At 42.3% G+C, this 23,016-nt stretch overlaps 1 protein-coding gene across 2 annotated transcripts in view; it reads right to left on the bottom strand.

Moving 5' to 3' along the window:
• MAPRE3 (microtubule associated protein RP/EB family member 3) overlaps positions 1–23,016 on the bottom strand; it is a 59,070-nt gene that overhangs the window by 34,726 nt on the left and 1,328 nt on the right. The window lies entirely within an intron of this gene.

Raw genomic sequence — 23,016 nt, 5'->3', positions numbered from 1 at the left:
TGCACACTGTACATATCTTATTTTGAAATAAAAAAACAAAAGGGGATAAATACAATCACACCGCCTCATGTGGCCTGCGGGCCGTAGTTTGAGAACCCCTGATAGGCAATCCCATGACTGCAGGATTCTGAAGGAATGGAGATAGAAAGGAGGTACTAAAGAAAAAATGTGAAAATAAACCTATTTTACTTAGGTGAGGCTCTACAAAGTGAATGCGGAGTTTTATTCTGTTTTTAAAAAGAGTAGGGATTACCTTGGAGCGGGCAAAAATGAGTCAGAAAATTGACTTTTAAAAAAGTGAGTAGCAGTGACCCACAGACAGTTTGTAGTCACTGCCACCTCCAAAGTCCTCCTTTCCTTACTACCACCATCAAACTCTCTGTTTTGTAAGTAGAGGCTGTAGGCAGTATTGTTCTAATCACCATGATCACTTCCTGCTATTGTTCTACAAGGACTAGACATGCTAGATGGCCATAGACTGTGCTCAGTGGCAGACTCAACCATCCCCAGGGATGATCAACCAAGCCTCCCCAGAATCTGCTTGAGACCTCTTAAATTCAGTAAGTTTAAGTATGTGTTGAGCACCTACTGAGTGTCAGAGACAGTGCTGGGCACTGGCGACAGGCAGATGAATAGCACGAGGGCCCTACCATTAAGGAGCTCACAGCTGACCAGTGGAGGGAGACACAGGCAAAGATAACCAAAACAACATGAGCAAGTGACGCTTCCCTGCTAAGGATTTTTTTTGAGACAGAGTCTCACTATGTCACCCTTTGGTAAGAGTGCCGTGGCGTCACAGTTCACAACGACCTCAAACTCTTTGGCTTAAGTGATTCTCTTGCTTCAGCCTCCCAAGTAGCTGGAAATACAGGCTCCTGACACAATGCTCTATTGTGGCTACTTTTTTGGTTGTTGTTGTAGATGTCCTTGTTGTTTAGCTGGCCTGGGCCAGGTCCAAACCTGCCACCCTCTATGTATGTGGCTGGTGCCATAACCACTGTGCTACGGGTGCCGAGCCCCCTGCTAATGATTGAAACAATTACTCTCTTGATAATTAATCTAATTGTTATTACATTTGAAACATTACAAAAGTAGCATGCAAATTTGAATAATATAGATGTGTATAAAATAATATTATAGACGTGTATAATAATAGAGATGTATATAAAATAAAAAAAGTAGTTTTCTTTTACTACTTGGTAGTATATACACAAACAAGGTATGTGTATTCTTTAGATCTTTTTATACATGTATACATACTCAAACTATATACACACTTGCACAGCTGTCTAAAGAAGAACAGAATCAAAATGTAAGTATTCTGTGACTGTTCTTTTTCCTCTAAAAATATCATGGTTACTTTTCCTTGTGGGGTACAGAGATTTGCCTCATTCTCTTTGATGGCTGCATGGTATTATTGTGAATCTGGGAATAACTCATTCCTCTGCAAAGGTTAAAGGTTTGGGCAAGAGGCAATGTGTAATCTGGTCTTGAAGGATGAATGGGAGTTCATTTAGTAGAAGAAAACCCAAGTGCTAATGCTTGATACATGCAGGGGAGGGGACTGAGTAGGGAAGGTGGCTCAAGGAGTGGGACAGCATGAGCACCAAAAACTCAATTATGAGAGGCCAGGAAATATACAGCCTCTTTGGGAACTACCAATAGTCTGGTGAGGACATGCCGTTCCTTGAACTTTAGTGTGCATCAGAGTCACCTTGGAAATTTCTTAAAATTGCAGCTGCCCCATGTCCTAACTCAAGATTCTGATTTAGTAGGTAGACCCCAAAGTCTTTGCTCATAACCATGACTCTAGGCTTCTTCTCCTTACATGATAATGTGTATTTACACCATCTTCCATAAGACAAGAGAGGCAAATGAAGGCCCAGGGAGTGGCCAGGGCAGCAGAGTAGGACATCTTGACATCCTTAAATTTTGATCTCACTTAGCCATCTCAGTTTTAGTTTTCTACCACCCTCTCCTACACAACTCTTCACTTTGTAGTTTTATAACATCGTTCATCTGAGAACTTCAAAGTATTCCCAACACTGACCTCATGATTGGGCAATGGGAACCAGTAATAACCTCATTTTACAGAAGGATAAATGGAGGCGCTGACTTTCCTACCATGGCGAGCCAACACTAACGCTGAGAACAGAATTCAACCCAGCCTTTCATTCAGTTCTTAATATTACTGCCTGTTCCCCTGCAGTACTGGAACTCGGGGTTGCTTTGCTCATTAATCAAGGCAGTGTAGGGAAAGCATCCTGCATAGCACCCAGCTCATGCCGAGACAAGTCTTTTCTCTCCTTGACCACAACCAAGCGGGGACTGCCTGAGGCTCTGGAGCTCAGTGGGTATATTCCTTGACATTCTGCAAAATAGTTGTCAGAAATTCCACATTGCCTTTTCTTTTTAAGGTATCAAGAAAAACTTCAGAATGCCATTACACAATGAAAGAGGCAAAGATGGGTGCATCTCAAGATTTAGCTTCTGCCTCAATTTGGGACACAGGATGATGGAATTACATGGCTGTTTATGAAAAAGTTGAGATGGTGATGTGATGCTGTCTACCTGACATTAAGAGCGAATAATAAACCTGGGATTTCACCACATTTAGAGGTGCTGACCTGGTGGTGTACAACTCTTTCCTAGGTCCAAAGGGATACAAAAGAGGTGCAGAATAATTTTTCTATTGAGGAGTGGCAGGGGTCACTTCTGGCTTGTAGTGAAGCCCTTCAAGCCAAGATCGACTTTATTTACTTTGAGAAGAACTCCTGTAGGGCAGAGGTTCTCAAAATTTAGGGTACATGAGTTACCCGACTGGCCTATTACTAATGCAGATTCCTGACCCCACCGCCAGAGAGGAATAGATGTAGGCTGAGCTTAGGTGTCTCCATTTTTCACAGGCTATCCTGGTGAGTCAATAGTAGGACTTAGGCCCTGCTCTAGAGAACACATACAGAATTTTCCCATTTACTAGTACTGCTCCTGTCACTGTTAATTAGGCAGTGGCCAGACCAGTATTAAGCTGAGTCATGACAAAGCATGATTTTTTTACACTGCTGTTTTCTCTCATCCCCGGAAACTTCAGTTTTCTTTCTGGGTGGATTCCAGAATGTTGTGATGGGATAAAGCAACTTGAGAAACAAATACAAAGAGATATGCTGAAAAAAATTTTCAGTGATGGGGTCATAGCTATTAATGACCACTTGGCTAACTGGTTTCTTCTGCCAACATTTTAAAAAGCAGTTAAATGGGGTGGTGCCCGTGGCTCAAGGTGTAGGGTGCCAGCCCCATATACTGAAGGTGGCGGGTTCAAAACCCGACCCTGGCCAAAAAAAAAAGTGCACACACACAAAAAAAAAGCAGTTAAATGTACCCAGTATTCTTGATTATCTGATATACAATTTTATTTTTATTTTATTTTATTTTTTGCAGTTTTTAGCCAGGGCTGGGTTTGAACCCACCACCTCCAGCATATGGGGCTGGTGCCCTATTCCTTTGAGCCACAGGTGCCACCCCGCAATTTTAAAAGGAGCTATAGACTAGGATAGATATTACTTCATACCATCACAGAATTCTGAGACCCTGGAATGTTCTTGTATTTAAAAACTGGCAAAAGGCTGGGTGCGGTGGCTCACGCCAGTAATCCAGCACTCTTGGGAGGCTAAGGTGGGTGGATCGCCTGAGCTCAGGAGTTTGAGACCAGCATGAGCAAAAGTAAGATGTCCGTCACCAAAAATAGCTGGGCATTGTGACAGGCACCTGTAGTCCCAGCTACTTGGGAGGCTGAGGCAAGAGAATCGCTTACAGCCTAAGAGTTTGAGGTTGGTGTGAGCTGTGAAGCCACGGCACTCTACCGAGGGTGACAAACTAAGACTCGATCTCCAAAAAAATACATAAATAAATAATCTAAAAAATAAAAACTGTCAAGGAGGAGCCTCCCCTTTTACCAAGTCAGGAAGCTGGTCTCAAAAAAATACTGGTATCATGTCACTGTGCCTGCTCAGACCAGTGGGCCCAGAGACATACTATGTCACAATGCTCCTGGTAGTTTAAACCTGGCCTCCAGCAGGCCTGCCTGCCTGAGGGGAGGGACTGAGGAGGGGTTGGTGATGATGTTTAGAGAAGCAGTCTCAGGAGAATGGGTTCTTTCTGTGTCTCCAACCTTGAATTTCATGCTCTAAATTAGAGAAAGTATTCAACAATCTTCTTGTTAAAGTGAAATTCATTGAGTCTCAGACCTTTGTGTTATAAAAAGAGGAGCTGAAGCAGAATGAAGCCATTAGTTATTTGGCAAGGCTCCGAAGCGTCCGCCACAAATTCTCACAGTGTTGCACAAGCATGTAGGATGTGGCTGCTTGCTGACACCTCTGTCTAATGCCTTGTCCTAGAAATGCATTTGGGTGGTTATGAACACAAACATCTCTGTGCTAAGAGACTTTTATCTGATCCCTTTATTCATTGTCACATCTCTTTTTGAAACTCTCCAACTTTATATTCAACCATGAGTGTTTTCTAGTAGGTAATTTTAATGTTGAGAATTAATTCTCTTTCCCTAGTCTCAACTCTACCTCAGCCTGACTTTTATCTGTAAATATGAAAATAACATGAATAATTAATGCTTTCTCAGCCTCTTTAAGAAGTTAGTTTAATTTACTTCTGAGGGAAAAATCATTCTTTTCCAGAGCTGGAGAGACAGGCAGGAGCAGAATGGGAACTCTGCTTTTGACGGTCTTGACGTATGAGCAATTCCATCTGACTTAAAAAGCAACTGTTAGCGGGTCGCTTTCTCTCGAGTTCTTACTTCCACATGGAAAAGTGTTTCAGAGAGTGGCTCTTCAGCTTCTCACCAGCCCTGCTGACCTACACTCCACGGAACCACTTCCACCTTCCCTAACATCTCTCACAGGCCCTATAACTTTCCCACTAAAATGAACTTGCCCATTACCTCTAATTCCCATACCAGGTATACTTCTTGTGATTCACCCTTTGGATCATCTCCAATGGCTGGTGTCTCTACAGGCACCACCTCTACAACTGATGGCTGCACAAAATGTCCTTATTGGGCCAAACCAAAGGTGATTACTGTAGAAGACCCCTGCTCTCCTCACCTCACTTGAAAGGAGCATTTCATCTGGCCTCACTCACATTCATACCCCCATCTTTTCACCATCACCTCTACATTTCAGCTTCTCCACAGACACAGAAAAAGTATCTCCCAGAGATGAGTTCAAAACAGTTCCCCAACATGTTACTTAAGTGTCTTGGAAATAGTGTTACTGGGGACAAAACCAAAACCAATGTTATCTGGGGTAATGAGACTTGGTATGACTGCTGGAAAAAACTATGAATGGATAAGATTCTAATTTAGTTAAAAGATATATGTAAAACTGAAATAAAACGCAAAAATATGTTCATCATAGTAAATAAGCAGCAGGTAGCAGAGGGTTGTAGGGTTGGTAATCGGGTGAGAAGGAGGAGATACACAAAGGTTCAAAGCTGGCCTCCGCAGGATGAGCACGCATTTGTATTTGGATTATATACTTACATGGGACAGTTTTTGAGGAAGAGGGGCAGTGCTAAAGTTCACTAAGCCACTCCTTGGTGCCACTATTGTCTGAGTGGTAGAATCACAAAAGGTTTTAATTTTCTCATGTATTCTTTTCTATCTTTTCCAATGTTTCCATACATAAAAAAATAGCAAGATTCCATATTTTAAAAATAAATAACATGTTAGTGTATGTGTAGAAAAAAGCTGGAATACTCAACAAAATAGTGGTAGTGATTCTCTTTGGTAGACAAGGTTATGGAAGACTTCTACTTTTGACATATATTTCTGCAATGTTTTAATTATAAAATATTTAATTTTAAAGGCAATTTTAAATTATAATTGTAATCCAAAAGGGGGGTTTTGATGATCCCTATACACCAAAGGCATTAAACACACTTTGATCTTAGAAGTTTCTCTGAAAAATACGTGCAATGTCATAGTAATTTTGAAAATAATATATAAATATATTTAAATTCATAGGAAGCTAGTGCATACATGCAAACGTCCTTAGGATCAGAGTGAGACAAGTAATATAAAAATTTTCAAGAGCATTCTTCAGAGGAATAACTGTGGGCTTGGCCGTCACTTGAGGAATACCTTTCCAAACCCTAAGTCCCTAACATGGAGAAGGGACCATAAGTAGGAGGCAGGGCTACTCAGGGACAATCCCTTGCCAAAGGCATCTCAGTTGTTTCTTTTAGCTTGCCTCTTGCCTTCAACAACCCCACTGTGGCTCAGGTATCTTTGAAAGCTTTTTAAGGCAGCTGACAGGCAACCTCTTTGAAATTGGAAGGGGCTGTCAATTCCAGAAAAGCAAGCTGAAAGGAATGCATAAATTAAGATGTTTTAGTTAACAGTTCTGGAAACTCTAAAACAACTAGTCATTCCCTAGTCCCTCCCAAAGAGATCAGCTCTAGGCAGCAAGCAACATGATTTCCATAGAACAACTAGATGCTGGCAGAACCATCTGAATTCAAATGATGAATTTAAAAATTAAAGGTACAGGGCAGCACCCATAGCTCAGTGGGTAGGGCTCCGGCCACATACACTAACGCTGGCAGGTTCGAACCAGGCCCAGGCCTGCTAAAAACAATGACAACTGCAACAAAACAAAATAGGCAGGCATTGTGGCAGGTGCCTGTAGTCCCAGCTCCTTGGGAAGCTGAGGCAAGAGAATCACTTAAGCCCAAGAGTTTGAGGTTGCTGTGAGCTGTGACACCACAGCACTCTACCCAGGTTGACAACTTGAGACTCTGTCTCAAAATAAAAAAAAGAAGGTAAAGGTACAAATTGGATCTTCTTAAATACTCTTGACAGGGCCTGCATTGTCACTGGGTTCCTAATACCCTTCAAGAGGGTATCAGAGGCATGAGTTATCTTGAGCTACAACCTCCTGACACATCCTGGGACACAGCACTGCCTTTCCGGTCTTGCAAATGGAGCCCTTCAGGCCATGAGAAGTTCCTTGGGCCACAGTCAGAGGCTCGTTACATCTGGGAAGGCACAGGGTGCTCATTCCACCAGCCACTAGCCTGAAGAGGTTCAGAAATACCTCAGGAAAAGACCAGTTTTTGGAAGGAGTTGGTGGGTGGGGGGTAGCACAGGGAGAAAAGGAGTTCTGGAGCCTATGCTTGAAACTCAGTGAGTTCTGGGATCAGAGTGTCTAGTCATCCACTCCTAGGAGAGAAGGAAATGGACTCTGTACTAAACATGTTGACTTTTTCTTTATGTAGTCACAGATTATGGTATGTTTAGTCTCCGAATATCTCTTGGTCTGTTTTTTTTTTGTTTTTTGGCCAGGGCTGGGTTTGAACCTGCCACCTCTGGCATATGGGGTCAGTGCCCTACTCCTTTGAGCCACAGGCGCCGCCCTTCCTCTTGCTCTGTTTTACTGGACCGTTAACTCTGCCCAAGTGAGGCCTTACTGAATAAGATAGTGGTAGTGGTGTCTTCCTCTCCTTTCTTTCCATTTCTCTCTGACAAGAGCTAGTCTGGGCCTTCTCAGTTTCCAGTGCCACTCCCAATCCAGAGATTGAGAAGTCAAAATATTATTTTTGCTGGCATTCTTATCCATCAGGGACAAATTCAAGGCTTTTTAGTTTATTACTGCCGTCATTATCCACTCACTTCTAGGAGCCATATCACAAAACTAAGGACCAACACAACAAAAAACAAAACACACCTCAGAAATCATCATTCAGTTATTTGTTGAGCCCTAACTACTGCTAGGTCTTACATAGTCCCTGCTTCATAGAGCTTGTTACCTAATGCAATGGATAAATAGTAATAAAATCATCATACAAAGAACTACATAATTTTAAGTTACTGCTATAGCACATTAAGTGCTACAAAGGAAAAATATGGGGATAGACTATATTTAAAGCAATAGCTCTCAATACTTCAGCAAAAAATATACACACACATGCATACAAACACACATATAGGTATATAACAAAAGTTTCATTAAACAATTATATCTTAATATTTTCTGGTCTATTCATTTTTAAAATATAGGTTATAGCCCAATAAATTGATCTCACAGTCTATTCATGGTTGTAATCCACAATGAATGGTCATGATATACAATTTGAAAAACCCTGTCATCAGGGCCCTTACCTTGCATGCAGTTGGGGGTGGAAGTTATGGAATGCTTTCCTGAGGGAATGACATTAAGACATACGAGGTTAAGGAGGGTTAAGCTAAAAAAACCCAGGAAACCTGGGTGTAGCGGCTGGCTCATGCCTATAATCCTGGCACTTTGAGAGGTCGAGAAGGAATGACTGCTTAAGACCAGGAGCACAAGACCAGCCTGAGCAAGAGTGAGGTCCTGTCTCAAAAAAAAAAGAAACAAAGAAAAAGAAAAAAATTGAAAAAAGAAAAAGAAAAACTAGCCGGGCATGGTTGCACATACCTATAGTCCCTGATACTTGGGAGACTGAGGCAGGAGGATTACTCAAGCCCCAGGAGTTGTGGTTGCAGTAAGCTATAATGATGCTACTGCAGCCAGGGTGACAGAGTAAGATTGTCTCAAACAAACTCACACAAAACATACATATATAAAATAAAAAAGCCAGGAAAGAATGTTCCAGGCCAGAGAGAACAGCATATGCAAAAAAACTGGGATCAAGGAAGAGATGTGATTTTTTAAGGTCCAGTAACTCCAAGCCCAGGTCCCCTAGCTCCAAGTTCAAGATTCTTGAGCTGTCTCCGGAAGCAGGCGGAAGCCAGGGGAGAACCTAGTGCAGGAGAGATATTAGCCATGACTGAGCACTTTAAAGAAACAAGTACATGCTCTATTTGCCTAACTTATCTCAAAAACCCCATCTACCTGAAATGTGGATTCTTCTGCTGCCTCCAGTGCATGGACTCACTGCAGAAGGGGCCCCATGGGGAGGGTATGCTGTGCCCCATCTGCCCTGTGGTTTCTCAGAAGGGTGACATCAGGCCTAATCTGCAGGTAGGGGAGCTGGTGTCCAAGGTCAAGGAACTGGAGCCCCAGCTGAGAGCTGTTCTACAGATGAACCCCAGAATAAGGATGTTCCAAGTGGATATGACCTTCGATGTGGACACAGCCAATGACCATCTCATCATTTCTGATGACCTGAAGAAGGTTTGCTGTGAGAGTTTCAAGCAGAATAGGGGCCAGCGAGCTGAGAGATTCAACTATGGCTTGTGTATCCTGGGGTCCCCTTCGCTGATTTCTGGCCGTCACTACTGGGAAGTGGATGTGGGCAAGAGCAAAGAATGGGATGTGGGCATCTGCAAAGAATCAGTTACTAGACAAGGGGAGATCCTGCTGTCTACAAAACAGGGCTTCTGGACTGTGGGGTTGAGAAGAAGTCTATTTTTCACGGCATGCACCTCACCCTTGACCACTCTGTTGGTGAATCCCCTGCCCCACCGGGTGGGGATTTTCCTGGATATGGACATGGGTACCATCTCCTTCTATCACGTCGGCGATGGGTCCCATATCTTCACATTCACTAACATTCCTACTGAAGAACCACTGAGGCCATTTTTTGCTCCTTCAAATGCAGCTGCCAACAGTCAACTATCAAAACTACCTATGCCTCTGTCCTTCAGTGGACAGGCTCATCCCGGGCAGGACAAATGAAGCCATGAACACAAAATGTCTGTAGAAATTACTGAGTGTCCAGACCAGAGCTGGAAATGTTTCTGCTTATTATAATAATACAGCAAGAAAAAGTGGTGGGTCATGTTATGACTCATGAATACAATTTCACTATATAAATTATGGAACATTTACATGTCAGATATGAAATAATATTTCCATGCTGTTTGGGGGAGACTTATGTTTATATTTCTGTTCCAGGAGGTATTTTGAACTTTCACACAGTTTGCAAGTGTATTCATTTTTATTTTCTATAAGATCAACTTGGTGTTTTGTGGCGCTCAAATAATAAACAATAATTTTAATGTGAAAAAAAAAAGATTCTTTACTGCACTTCAGTCATCAGTTGTAGTCTTCCTCTTCATTTTACCTAATTATGGGTCAGGGGCTAATTATGCTTACATAGGCTGACTAGGGGAAAAAAGAAAAGAACAGCAGCAGGAGGCTATGTTAACAAAGAGCCCATTTCATTCCACAGGCAACACAATGCACTTTCCCTCCTACCCTACCTGGCTCGAGGCCTGCACTGCAAGCTGTTTGTTCCTTCCTGGTAGGGACTGGCAGGGAGCCACACTTCTGCTTAGGTCCTGCTTTTAATGAAACAGCATTTACAAAATGTCCAGGTAATGCATAGAGACTCGTTTAAGGCCCTAGAAAGAATGCAGCTGCAGCTTTTCCATTTCCTCATGCTGATTCCTGTACTTTCCATATTTCCACCTTGTCCAGTCCCTTGCTATCAGCCCCTGTGATTGCTTTGTATAGTTAGCAATGGCTTCAGTTGTGTAGCATGGAGATAATGTGAATCCAGTAGGTGAAATAAAGGCCACAACCAAAGGTGTCAGACAGGTTCTAGGTCAAAGTGGATCATCTAGGAGGACATGAGAAGAGGGGTCAGAGAAGGCCAGGGCTTAAGTCAAGTTTCATAACAGGCAAGAGAAAAAGAAGTACACAGATATAACTGCTATCTACAGTCACACAGTTTGTACATGGCACAAAGCACCTAGCAGAGAGGATAAGTGAGGGCTGGAACCCACATTCCACTCACAGAACTGCATTCCCAGCAAGAACCTCCATCCCAGAGGCCAGTGAGGAATGGCTCACTGGGGCACCTGGTCAGAGAGCTGGAAACAGCTGGACCCACACAACAACATGTCTAGGATATGACCGTCAATCAATTATAGGGACAGCTGGCCTGCTTGGGCTTTAAACACTACTAGAGTGTAGGTACATATAGGCTGGTGGTTGGGCACCACTCTATAGTGACAAGAGCTACTGGCTGACAAGTGGAGGCTCCTCACAGACAGAACACCTTATCAAGTTATACATCACAACCCTCCTGCATCTTCATTTCTCTTCCATCCATCTCAGAGCGACCCAGCCACATCCTGAGGGCACAGCTCTACTCTGGAGATTTCAAATATTTATTTATTTATTTGTTTTATTTTATTTTTTTTGAGACAGAGTCTCAAGCTGTCACCCTGGGTAGAATGCCATGGCGTCATAGCTCACAGCAACCTCCAACTCTTGGTCTCAAGTGATCCTCTTGCCTCAGTTTTTCTATTTTTAGTAGAGACAGGGGTCTCACTTTTGCTAAGGCTGATCTCAAACCTGTGAACCAAGCAATCCACTGGCTTCGGCCTCCCAGAGTGCTAGGATTACAGGCATGAGCCACCACACTGGGCCTTCAAATCTTTATTTAAAAAGTGCTACTGGTTACATGTGCCCATATAAAAAACATCCAAACATTATACAGCGATAAAAGTCAAAACAGCCTCTGCCAAATTTTAAAATTAAAATTAAATTCTTCCCCTGTCAATAACATCCTTATCGCTCATCCCTCGCATTCCAAACCTGTTTTCTGTTCTCAATGGAGCCTGTAACTCCTCTGCCTCCTCACTCTGGCTGACAACCAACACCCAGCTTAGATCTGTGGCCCTTCCCTCCACCTCTGGCCTCAGGGCCAGCTGCTTCACTGCCATCTTAAATTCTGCCTCCTCAGAAATTTTGCCCTAAATATGCCAAGCAACCCCCCATCCTGGTGCCCGCCCCAGCTGCTTCTCCAGGCCAGAGGACTTTAAAGACTTAGCCCATTATGAATTCATGGGTCCAACTCAGTCCTCACCCCTGCAGAACAAGACTTTCATTCATTTCTTGTATGCCCAGACTCATTCCTCACTGTGGTTAATTAAGACCTTTAAGACCTCAATCTCCCACTGCTATCCCCCTACCTCCCACCTCAGCAAGTGGTCTTGGCTCTATTTAAATGAAGAAATAAAGGTCTTTTCTTAGAAGGAACTTCAGCCAACTCTCCTAGACTTCATCCTACAAGTCAGGGGGTAGAAAGAGCCATACCTTCTCCTCAATGTTAATCCTTCACTGGAATCCTAAAGAGGTTCATTCCATTTTGCTCCCTTTCTCTCTAGTACCTGGACTGTTTTCCTCAAATAACCCTTCTTCTTTCTGACATTAAACGTGCTCAGACCTCCTTCTAATCAAAAATCATTCTAAGTCAATACCAAACTCTTATTGGCTGGATCACCACAGAGAACAATGTGGTGTTCAAACAATAAATCTGTTTTTAGGCCGGGCATAGGGGCTCACACCTATAATTCTAGCACTCTGGGAGGCTGAGGCAGGTGGATTGCTTGAGCTCAGGAGTTTGAGACCAGGCTGAGAAAGAGTGAGACCCTGTTTCAACTAAAAATAGAAAAAAAAAAATCTGTTTTTAAAAGCACACTGTACTGGCTCAGTGCCTGTACTCAGTGGTTAGGGCTCTGGCCACATACACTGGGACTGGCAGGTTCAAACCTGGCCCTGGCCTGCTAAACAACAATAACAACAACAACAACAACAACAAAATAGCCAGGCGTTGTGGCAGGCGCCTGTAGTCCCAGCTACTAGGGAGGCTGAGGCAAGAGAATCGCTTAAGCCCAACAGTTTGAGGTTGCTGTGAGCTGTGACGTCACGGCACTCTACCCAGGGCGACACAGTGAGACTCTGTCTCAAAAAACCCCCAACAAAACAAAACACACACTGTATCTTTTGCCTCTGCAATTCCACTGTATGAAATATACCCTAAAGAAATAATCTACCAAAGGAAAAAATGTCACTTTTACAGTAATGTTCAGAACAGAGATATTTACACTTGCAAAATGTTGGAAATACCCCAATTGCCTAATAACAGGTTGATGATTAAGCAGCATATTTGATATCAGTATGATGGGATACAACAGAGAGAAAGAAACATTTGGAGTTACAAATATATGGACTAGCTGGGCATGGTGGCTCACACCTGTAATCCTAGTACTCGGAGAGACCCAGGTGGGAGGAGCCCTTGAGCTTGGAAGTTCAAGACCAGCCTGAGCAAGAGAGAGACCCTATCTCTACTATAATAGAAAAAATTAGCTGGGCATTGTAGTGGGCACTTATAGTACCAACTACTCAAACACCTGAACCCAGGAGTTTGAGGTTGCAGTGAACTAGACTGTAGGGTATAGTGTCTTGAGACAACTAAACTGATGCCAGGGCCCTTTAGCCTGGGGCAACAGAGTCAGACTGCCTCAGGGGGAAAATGGATTATGTTTTTTTTGGGGGGGAGGTTTGCAGTTTTTGGCCGGGGCCGGGTTTGAACCCGCCACCTCCGGCATATGGGGCCGGCACCCTATTCCTTTGAGCCACAGGCATCGCCTGGATTATGTTAATACAGAGAGATCTATAGGTAAACCATATCTTAACATACAAAATGTATTTTAAGAACCATACTTATCACAATTCTATGTATGTTTGCTGATGAAGAATAGATTTTATAACGATAAAAATTTGATCCTATTGCTGCATTTTATTTTATTTTATATTTATTTATTTATTTATTTTTGCAGTTTTTGACCGGGGCCAGGTTTGAACCCGCCACCTCCAGAACATGGGGCCAGCGCCCTACTCCTTTGAGCCACAGATACGGCCTCCCCCCCCCCTTTTTTTTTTTTTAAAGATAGAGTCTCATTCTGTCACCTAAGCTGAGTACAGTCGCATGATCATAGCTTACTGCAGTCTCAATTCTTCTGCCTCAGCCTCCTGAGTAGGTAGGGACTACAGGCATGAGCTACTGTGTCTGGCTCATTTTTTTTTCATTTTTTATGGAGATGGAGGTCTTGCTGTGATGCCCAGGCTGGTCTTCAACTCCTGGGTTCAAGTGATCCTCCTGCCTCAGCCTCCAAAGTGCTGGGATTACAGGTGTGATCCTATTGCTTCTTTCTGTTACTACTTTTCTTCCCTTCCCTATTTCTATTCTCTAGTGACCATCCATTGCCTCTATTTTGCTCTATCAGTTTTCTCCTTAACCCTATACCATCTGGCTTCCATCTCTGATATTTTACTGAACTAACATCCTGAACAACCATCATGACATTCTTCTAGTTAAAGCCCCCATCTAGTTAAATCAGCAAGACTGAAGCTCTCTTCTTAACATTTTCTCTTTCCTTGCCACTAAACCATCCTAATTTCCCCACATCTTGTCCCTTTTTTCTAAACTATGGACAATTCTCAAAGTTTATTACTTTGGGATCTGGTCTTTGTATTCTGCACACAAAACCTCTGGAGAGATTCCCTTTGAGGGAAGCCAGCCTTCCTCTGTGCTACTGACTCTCCATGTCTACAGCTCCAGTCCCTGCCTTGCACTAAGCTTCTGGTTCTATGTGTGTATGTGGCCACTGCACTTGGATGTCCCCACTGTCATACCCCATTGTCACACTGTTCCTAGTTCTCCATGTCTAAAACTAAACTCATCTCTAAATTGTATCTTAAAACTTCCTAATTTCTGGTTAATGTCACAAATATTCTCCAAAACTCAAAACCAGCTTGCACCCTTGATCTGGTCAGAGTGCTCTGATTACAGTTCTCACCACACTTGCACCACAGCATTCCTTTGCTGAAGCCTGCACCTCGCCTAGTGGAAAGCCCCTCTGGAGTTCTGTCTCCTCACAGCCTGCTCATCCTCAGAGCAAGGTCAGGTTCTGCTTCCTTAGTGAAGTCTTTTCCAATTACTCCAGTTTTCAATGATTATCTTTCTCTCAAAATCCCTTTTGACTTTAGACTCTATAGTATCAATAGCACCTACGACGTTCTTCTTTTCATCTCCTGCCTGACTCTCTCTCTTCTCCTTCTTTTTTTTTTTTGAGGCAGAGTCTCACTTTGTCCTCCTTGGTAGAGCACTGTGGCATCATAGCTCACAGCAACCTCAAACATTGGCTCAAGCGATCCTCTTGCCTTGGCCTCCTGAGTAGCTGCTGCCTGACTTTCTCATTTGGCTGTCCTCTGCTGAGCTTCTGTGTTATCTCCCACACCCAGCTACAGTGAGCCTCCTTACATGAAGTCTTCCTGGCTTTTATAGGCTCGGCGTGACCCTTCCTTCTGGTCTATCAAAGTACCCTTTCCCATCGCTGAAAGGGTTTCCATCTCCTTACGTTGTAGTGACATACAATTCTGTATCCAACTCTTTTATCAGAATATTAGGTGAATTCCTATGCATGTCTTATATATGTCTTACACAACAAAGCACCAAAGACATGTTACTGATGTGCAACATTGTCACATATACAATATTCCACATACACATCTTTTATTCCGCACCAGACTACTGTCTCCTCTTGGACAGGGGTTGAGTCTCATTTCTTTCATATCCCATAGTGACTAATAATACAAAACAGAGAAAGGACTTGGTGAATATTTTTTGAGAGCATACTTAGAATAAGGCTTTGTGAAGATGATATGCAAATGTATAAGAATAATCTCTAAACCCTGGAAATTATACTTCCTGGGGAATACAGGTCTTATCAAGTCATCTGAAGACATTATATCCTGCTATGTGAGGGCTGGGATAACACATTTCTGCATTTAGCAGTGGTCCTGTCACTTAAGAGTGCTAATAGGATGCCAAAATTAGGAGCTTTCAGCTACAAATTCTACTCATCTAAAATCAGAACATATCAAAGACCAAATCAGAGTCCTTGAAAAGTGGCAATAACCTGAAAGGAGAGAGGGGTATGGGGTGGTGGCTAGCTTCCAAGAGCCTGGTGTTGCAGAAAAATCTAGCTACACAGTACATATTACCCTACTGTAGATAAACCTTCAGCCAAACACTCCTCACATGGGAAAGGATATTTAATTTCATCTAGTGGTCCAAGACCTGCCCCTTTCACATGACAACAACACACATTAGTCCCAACTATGATCTTGCTGACTCAAAAGCAGCTAAGATTTCATTTCTCAGTAAACACATTTAAATTACAAAGTGACCAGGATAACAATGCCCACAAGATGAGATGACTGGCCGGGCGTGGTGGCCCATGCCTGTAATACTAGCACTTTGGGAGGCCAAAAAGTGGGAAGACTGCTTGAGGTCAGGAGTTTGAGACCCGTGTGATCAAGAGCAAGACCCATCTCTACAAAAAAATAGAAAAATAAGCTGGGCAAGGTGGCATGTGTCTATAGTCTCAGCTACTCAGGAGGTTGAGGCAGGAGGATCACTTGAGCCCAGAAGTGTAAGAGCTATGATGACTCTGTTGCACCCTATCTTAGGGTAACAGAGTGAGACCTTGTCCAAAAAAAAAGATGAGATGACTGCTCCGACAGTCACTCTCTCTTAAGTGGTTGAGCTCCTCTAGCCAACCATACCCAAAGATTTGTTCACTAATGATTTCAGGCAGCAGGGAAGGCCTCTACCCCATCTGGGACAAGTGTTTGGGTAGTCAGAACCATTTGGAAGAAGAGGCAGATCCTGCTTAGCAAACATTTATTGCAGCACAGGCCAAGCTGTGGGAAAGGCCATATGTCCCTCAACTCTAAGTCCCGGATCCCCAGGAGGAAGCCAGATGCACATGAGTGCTCAGAGTTGGACAGAGTCCACTACTGGTAGAAGGCAGGTAGCAGTCCACTGGACTGGGCCATGGAGGCACCTCTCTCAGTATAGTTAGCAGCTCTGTGTACCAGGTATAGCAAAGAGAGAGCTGCTTAGCCTGGTCCTGCAAAGGGCTTGCATTCACTGGGTGGTCACCGATGGACACCTAACTTTCTCCATCCCTGGAAAAACAGGGGCCTCTGAGCTGACGGCTGATCAGAATGTGACAAAGAACACAGGGAGAAGGCGGCTATAGCAGGCCTGGGCAGAGTTGTAAAACAAACAGTTCAGACAGGTATACAACCACTCAAACATAATGAAAAGACTCAAAAAAAGGCCCCTGGAAAACTGGAAATCCAAAGAATCTGAAAAGACACGAGGGAAAGAAAGGTTTCCCAAAAGAGAGCCCTGCAGTATACATGGGCTGATAAAATTAAATAGTAAAGAGGCAAAGAAGATTATCTTAAGACCCACTGGGTTTTCATAATTTATTTTTTTACATCTTATTTGAATTGAGAGATTTTCAAATCACATTATCCATACAATAATACTTCAGACATATTTTTCGCTCAAAGAAGGAAATAACTATCTAAAGAGATACCTGTGAGAAGGTTTACCACTAATCATGACACTAGTGAAACCAAATACTATTGAAAAATTAATTGCCTTGTGATTTTCTGAGATTGCTCTACTACATGGAATCTATTACTAGTTTTAAAATGTAATTTATAGTTGATTAATGCAAAAAAAAAAGTCCTGGTCCTGCAGAGGGCTTCAATTCAGAAAACACTGAAAGGTACTGAGAAAAGAAGTCATTCACTTGTAATACATTTACTCAAAGATAATTATTTGACATATGCCTCTTCTGGTATTTTTCATATTTTTCTTTATAAACATGGCATTATCTTCAAATACTATTTTGTATAGGCTTTTTTAAATTGATTATATAAGAAGTTCTGGTATCAATAAATATTCTTCTACAAATGTTTTTAATGCCTGTGCAGTATTTTATACAGGTGAATCTGATCAATTCCTAGGTATTAACTCTTTGGACTGTTTTTAATGTTTGATATTATTAATAATGTTGCATGAATAAAATTCTTGGGCCGGGCGCGGTGGCTCATGCCTGTAATCCTAGCACTCTGGGAGGCCATGGCGGGTGGATTGCCTGAGTTGGGGAGTTCAAGACCAGCCTGAACAAGAGTGAGACCCATTCTAAAAAAAAATATATAGCTAGGCATTGTGGCAAGCACCTGTAGTCCCGGCTACTTGGGAGGCTGAGGCAAGAGAATTAATTGCTAGAGCCCAAGAGTTTGGGTTGCTGTGAGCTAGGACACCATGGCACTCAACCCAGGACAACTGAGTTAGACTCTGTCTCAAAAAAAACCCCAAAATTCTTATATAAGTATTTTTATATACACTTTTGGTTTTCTAACTATTCCTAGAATGTTAATTTCTGGTCTAAGGATATGAATCCTTTTAAGGATATCAAACATATATGTTTGATTTATATATATATAGTCAAAACTACCAGGCAGATTTGAAGCCATGCTTCTCGCTCAGTTATTTTGAAGATATCACACAAGTGGTATGTGTCTCCTATATATAAGAAATAGTTACAGGGGAAAATAAATCATTTTGCATGGAGTCAGAGTCAAAGCTTTTTAGACAGGCAAAGTCCTTATTTACTTGAGGCAAATGAAGTGTCCAGAGCTTAAAATACCTATGCTATGCTAAGTAGTTGGGTAACAACATCTGGTCAGTTTAGCAAAATTGGAAGGGCATAGTGCTAGTAAAAACAAGATCTGGGCTAAAGCTAATATTGGTCAGTCAATTGTACACAGAGGAAAAACTATCCTTGGTGATAAGATGCCTAACCAACCTTGGCCAACTGTCACACAAATTTGTACTCCTGGCCAAAAGAATGACTGGGTGACAGAATGTGAGTTACTCATCCTAACTTCTGGGTAAGCAACCCAAAGCACATGTCCAAATGATAGGTGTGTCATCTTTCTATAATAAACAGGACATCTGGTTAGAAAACACAGTTGGTCACCTTATGACAAAAGTAAAAGCCCAACAATTCTCAATGATTTTATCATAGTTTATACATAATTCCTACCAGAAGCAGTTAATAAATCACTATGTGAAAGGCATACTGTACCAGCCAGGCCTGATCTAGAACTTAGCTCCAGAACAGACCTCTGCTCCAGAACAGAGTATGCCAGCATTTCAGCTGGGGTCCCTTTAAACTTCAAGCCCTGTTGATGTTAGTAAGGGGCACGGATTTTCCATAATGTATGATCAGATGCTATTTTCATCAATAACTAAAAATTAAATTAGTTTATTACAATAGTAATGATTGCTTCAGCTGGTCAAGAGAAGGAGGGGGACTATTCTCAAGAAGGCAATGAAAAGACTGGGAAGAGGTGGTGAGACAGGTAGTCCATTAACTTTGGAGGGTCCAACCCTCTCTCGGGCCTGGTCTGCTACAAACTGCCTTGGTCTGCTTGAAGCAGTCTATCTGTCCTAGGCATTGGAAGCTCCAAGTAAAGGCATTTGCTTTTTCTGAAACAAAATGCATTTATCAAACAGCCTATTTGGTCTTCATTAAATTACAAAAGCATACCTGCTTTTTACAAGTCAAATATGAAAGCATATAAAGTAAAAGTTCCCAGGCTGGTGTGAGCCACCAGGCAGGGTGGCTCACGCCTGTAATCCTAGCACCCTGGAAGGCTGGGGCAAGTGGATCTCCTGAGCTCAGGAGTTTGAGACCAGCCTGAGTAAAAGTGAGACCTCGTCTCTACTAAAAAATAGAAAAACTAACCAGGTGCTGTGGCAGGCACTTGTAGTCCCAGTTAGTTGGGAGGTTGAGGCAAGGGGATCCCTTGAGCCCAAGAGTTTGAGTTTGCTGTGAGTTAGGATGCCACAGCACTCTATCCAGGACACAGAGTAAGACTCTGTCACAAAAAAATAAAAAAGTAAAAATAAAGTGAAAGTTTCCCTTTGAGTCTCCTTTTCCCTCTCCCACACCCAAATCCCTCCTCCTAGCAGTAAACACAGTGTTTATCTTTTCAATCCTTAGATGGTCTATACATGGGTATTTTCTTCCCCAATAAAATTTATCTAGGAATTTAAATTCATTTGTGCTCCCCCTGAATGGCTTACCCCAGCTCTTTAATTGCTTGGTGGTCTCTAGCTTGAGCCTGTTTGTAACTGCACCCATCCAAATGACCTTCCTTTCTCTCTGCTCACTAGAGAGGAGGTTTTCCTCCTAAAATGAATAGCTCCTCTCCCCTGCCCCTGGTCTCAGGGGTGCAGAAGCTCATCTGAGAATGAAGGCCATGTGAGCTCTACTCACAAGCTATAGCTCACCAGCTTTTCTATTTAAAATTAAGATCATTCTCCAGACTGGCCTCCCCAGAACGCACCACACATTCCAAGTCTGTGTGCTCTTCCAGAGCTCCTGTCCTGACAGCCTTTCAGATAACCAGGCCATGGAGGAAAAAGGGCATTTCATATACTCCTAGTTTGGCAGTTGAAATAATACTTCAGTGTCAGTCTTTACAGGACACATATCTCTGTGCATGTCTAACACACCAAGAGGGCTACCAAGAGATGGGGGCTACTGAATTGAGAATGTAAGACGGACTTAAGTTACAATAAAATTTTGAAAGCATTACTGTTATTTCATATATTAGTTAGTAAATTAATGATTGCTATCTAATCATATGTTAGTAAACAGAATGATTGCTGTCTCTTATTAAGCAAGTACTCTACATGCTTTCTTTCACCTAATCTTCACAACAACCAAAACAAATGGTTATTATTCCAGACTTACAGATGAGGAAATTGGCACTTAGAGGTTACATAAATCGTACATGGTCACAAGCCAGGAAGTGGCAGGACTGGAATTTGAACTCAGGTCTGTCTGCTACCAGGGGTCAGACTGCTTCACTTTCCCAAGGATAGGGCTTAGAAAGTCCTACAGCTGCCAGGAACTACACAAGGTTACATTCTGAGAGCTGGGAGATAACCCAGCAGCTGCCCAATGTGTAGGCTCCTCCTCTCAGCCCCCTTTCTGCCTCTTCACCTTGCTTTCTGTAATGCAGCAGCCTCACAGATAAGAAGTGGAGTAGTCTTTACATACCCGACTTTGCATTTGCATACCCTTGGTTGATGCAAACTGAAAAAAGAAAGACCTTCCTAAAGTTGGAATGTATGAAGAAAATTATCATTTTTAAGGTGGAGGGAATAAATATTAAATTAGACAGACATCTAAATTTTGCCTGGCTTTGTTACATCTCAGATGATAAAACAAGCCCTTGTCTACAGGGCTAATTACAGACTATAAATCATTTTTTGAAAACCCTTTGGATCATTAAATATGAGGGATGAAACAATATGGTGTTGTAGGGTAACTCTAGTCTGAAATCTGGAAATCTAATCCTGACTCACCCACTAATAACCACCAACATTCATTTGCTTGGTGTACACAGCTTACGAAGTGTTTTTTTACATACTTTTTGCATTGGTTGGGTGTCCCTGGGCAAGTCACTTAACTCTTGGTGTCTCATGTCAAAATCTAGAAATGAGGACATTAAAGTATAACATTTACTATCCTCTCCAATTTTAATATCCTCAGAGAGGGGGACACATGTCCTTAGGATCTTTACAAATGTTGTCTGTAAGCAAATTAGGGCAGATGCATTCTTGTTTAAAAAAATTATATTTTCTGTTCAACTTCTGAACAATGTTACACGGCCAAATTCAAGGATAACGCATAAGACATTTATTTGCTATCAGCTAGTTGGCTCAGTTTCTGGAGAGTACCCTATTAAAACCAATCATCTTATAAACACAACCCCATAAAGTTGGCTGGGTAGGAGAAAGGACCTGAAGAAACCCAAAAATCCATGCACTCTTCGGATGGTAGATCAGAAATGGCATTGTCACACAGGAATATTATATATATCATCCTTTCTCAAGTCTAAGACACACAAATCTCTCCTTCAAGTCTTGACATTTCCTGTGTTAATGTTTCTAAAATTAGGAGGCACCCAGGAATCAACATATATGTTTTGATCTGGTACTGTTAAATTATTTTAAGTAAAATAATTAAGTACAAAACTACAACATCCATTACATAGATTTAGGTCTAACTTGGTTCAAATCATGTCCCTCTCCCCAGTCTGTACAACTACATTCAATAGCAGTTGGATAGGCAATGCATTAAGTATTAGTCCTATTTCCTAAAAGCAACAGTTTAAAAGGCATCCCATCACTATCTCATCAAACACTGGTATGGAATTCAAAGGCAAATCAATCCATATAAAAATCATTCTAAGGCTCTGAAAATGTACTATCCCACAGCAAACTAGAAAGGAACATTTTACTCACACCCTTCTGATCTATCTAGCCTTGACACATTTTCTTGTTTCTTAATTCACAACCCTCCACCACAGTAATATCGCTGATTCCCAAAATACACTCAGCCCAGGAGGAGCAGCTCTCCAGCACAGCTGTCTGCTCCTGCCCTGCTCCGGTATTTCGGTGAGCTATGCGACACAGAGAGGACCACACAGAAGGAATGTTACTCTCAGGCCCCAGAGTTCCCCTTGCACCACAGGCAGGTGCATCCCGCCAAACCCAGGACTGGCATTCGAAACAGAAGAAACTGCAGTGCTGGATGGGGGCTGTAATTTTCCTGAACTTCATCTCTATGTTTAAAACTAGGGCGACAGCCGTCTTTGCTACTGTAAACTAATCTGATGGGCATGGGGGTGGGGAGTGGCTCTGAGGCGGCTGCCAATAGGGCCATGATTGAGCAAAGTTAAGGCCGAAATAGTTACTTCTCACTGTCTGCAACCCCAGAAACTCCAAAAGAATGGCTCCTTCTCTATGATTTTTAGAAGTGGACTATCCACTCCTTTTGCAATTTGGGGTAAAAAAACTCAAAGCCTCTTGCACAGTAGAAATGGCTTATATTTACACATACTTTCTAAAAGCACACTGAAATCTGGAAACCAGAAAAAAAAAAAAAAAGAATCCAAGGAAGTTGACAAGAGGTTCACACACAGTAGTTAGGAGCCCTCAAGTTGAGGCATGTTTATTAAGAGCTTCTGGCTGTGGGCACCAACTCTGACTTCAGCTTAGTTTCTGATGGATAAAGAAAACTGTTTGGCATCATCCTCTGTTCCAAGGTTAGGGACTGCAAGATGGGCAAGTAGATGGATGCAAACATAATCCTGGGAATTGTCTAAACATGCTAGAACCCCTATCAGGTGACAGTCCCTATGAAGACACACAGCTACAGCAGGCAGGGTGTCCAGGCCTCACATCCACACCATGGAGAAACCTCAGTTTTTCTCCTTCCTCTCCTCTCCAAACATGTTATGTTAAAACTCATTAACTCACTACTACCTAGTTACCGAATGT

The sequence above is a fragment of the Nycticebus coucang genome, chromosome 4 (assembly GCF_027406575.1).
Source record: "Nycticebus coucang isolate mNycCou1 chromosome 4, mNycCou1.pri, whole genome shotgun sequence".
Taxonomy (NCBI): domain Eukaryota; kingdom Metazoa; phylum Chordata; class Mammalia; order Primates; family Lorisidae; genus Nycticebus; species Nycticebus coucang.
Note: the sequence above shows the minus strand (reverse complement) of the source record. Positions and strands in the feature narration are given on the sequence as shown.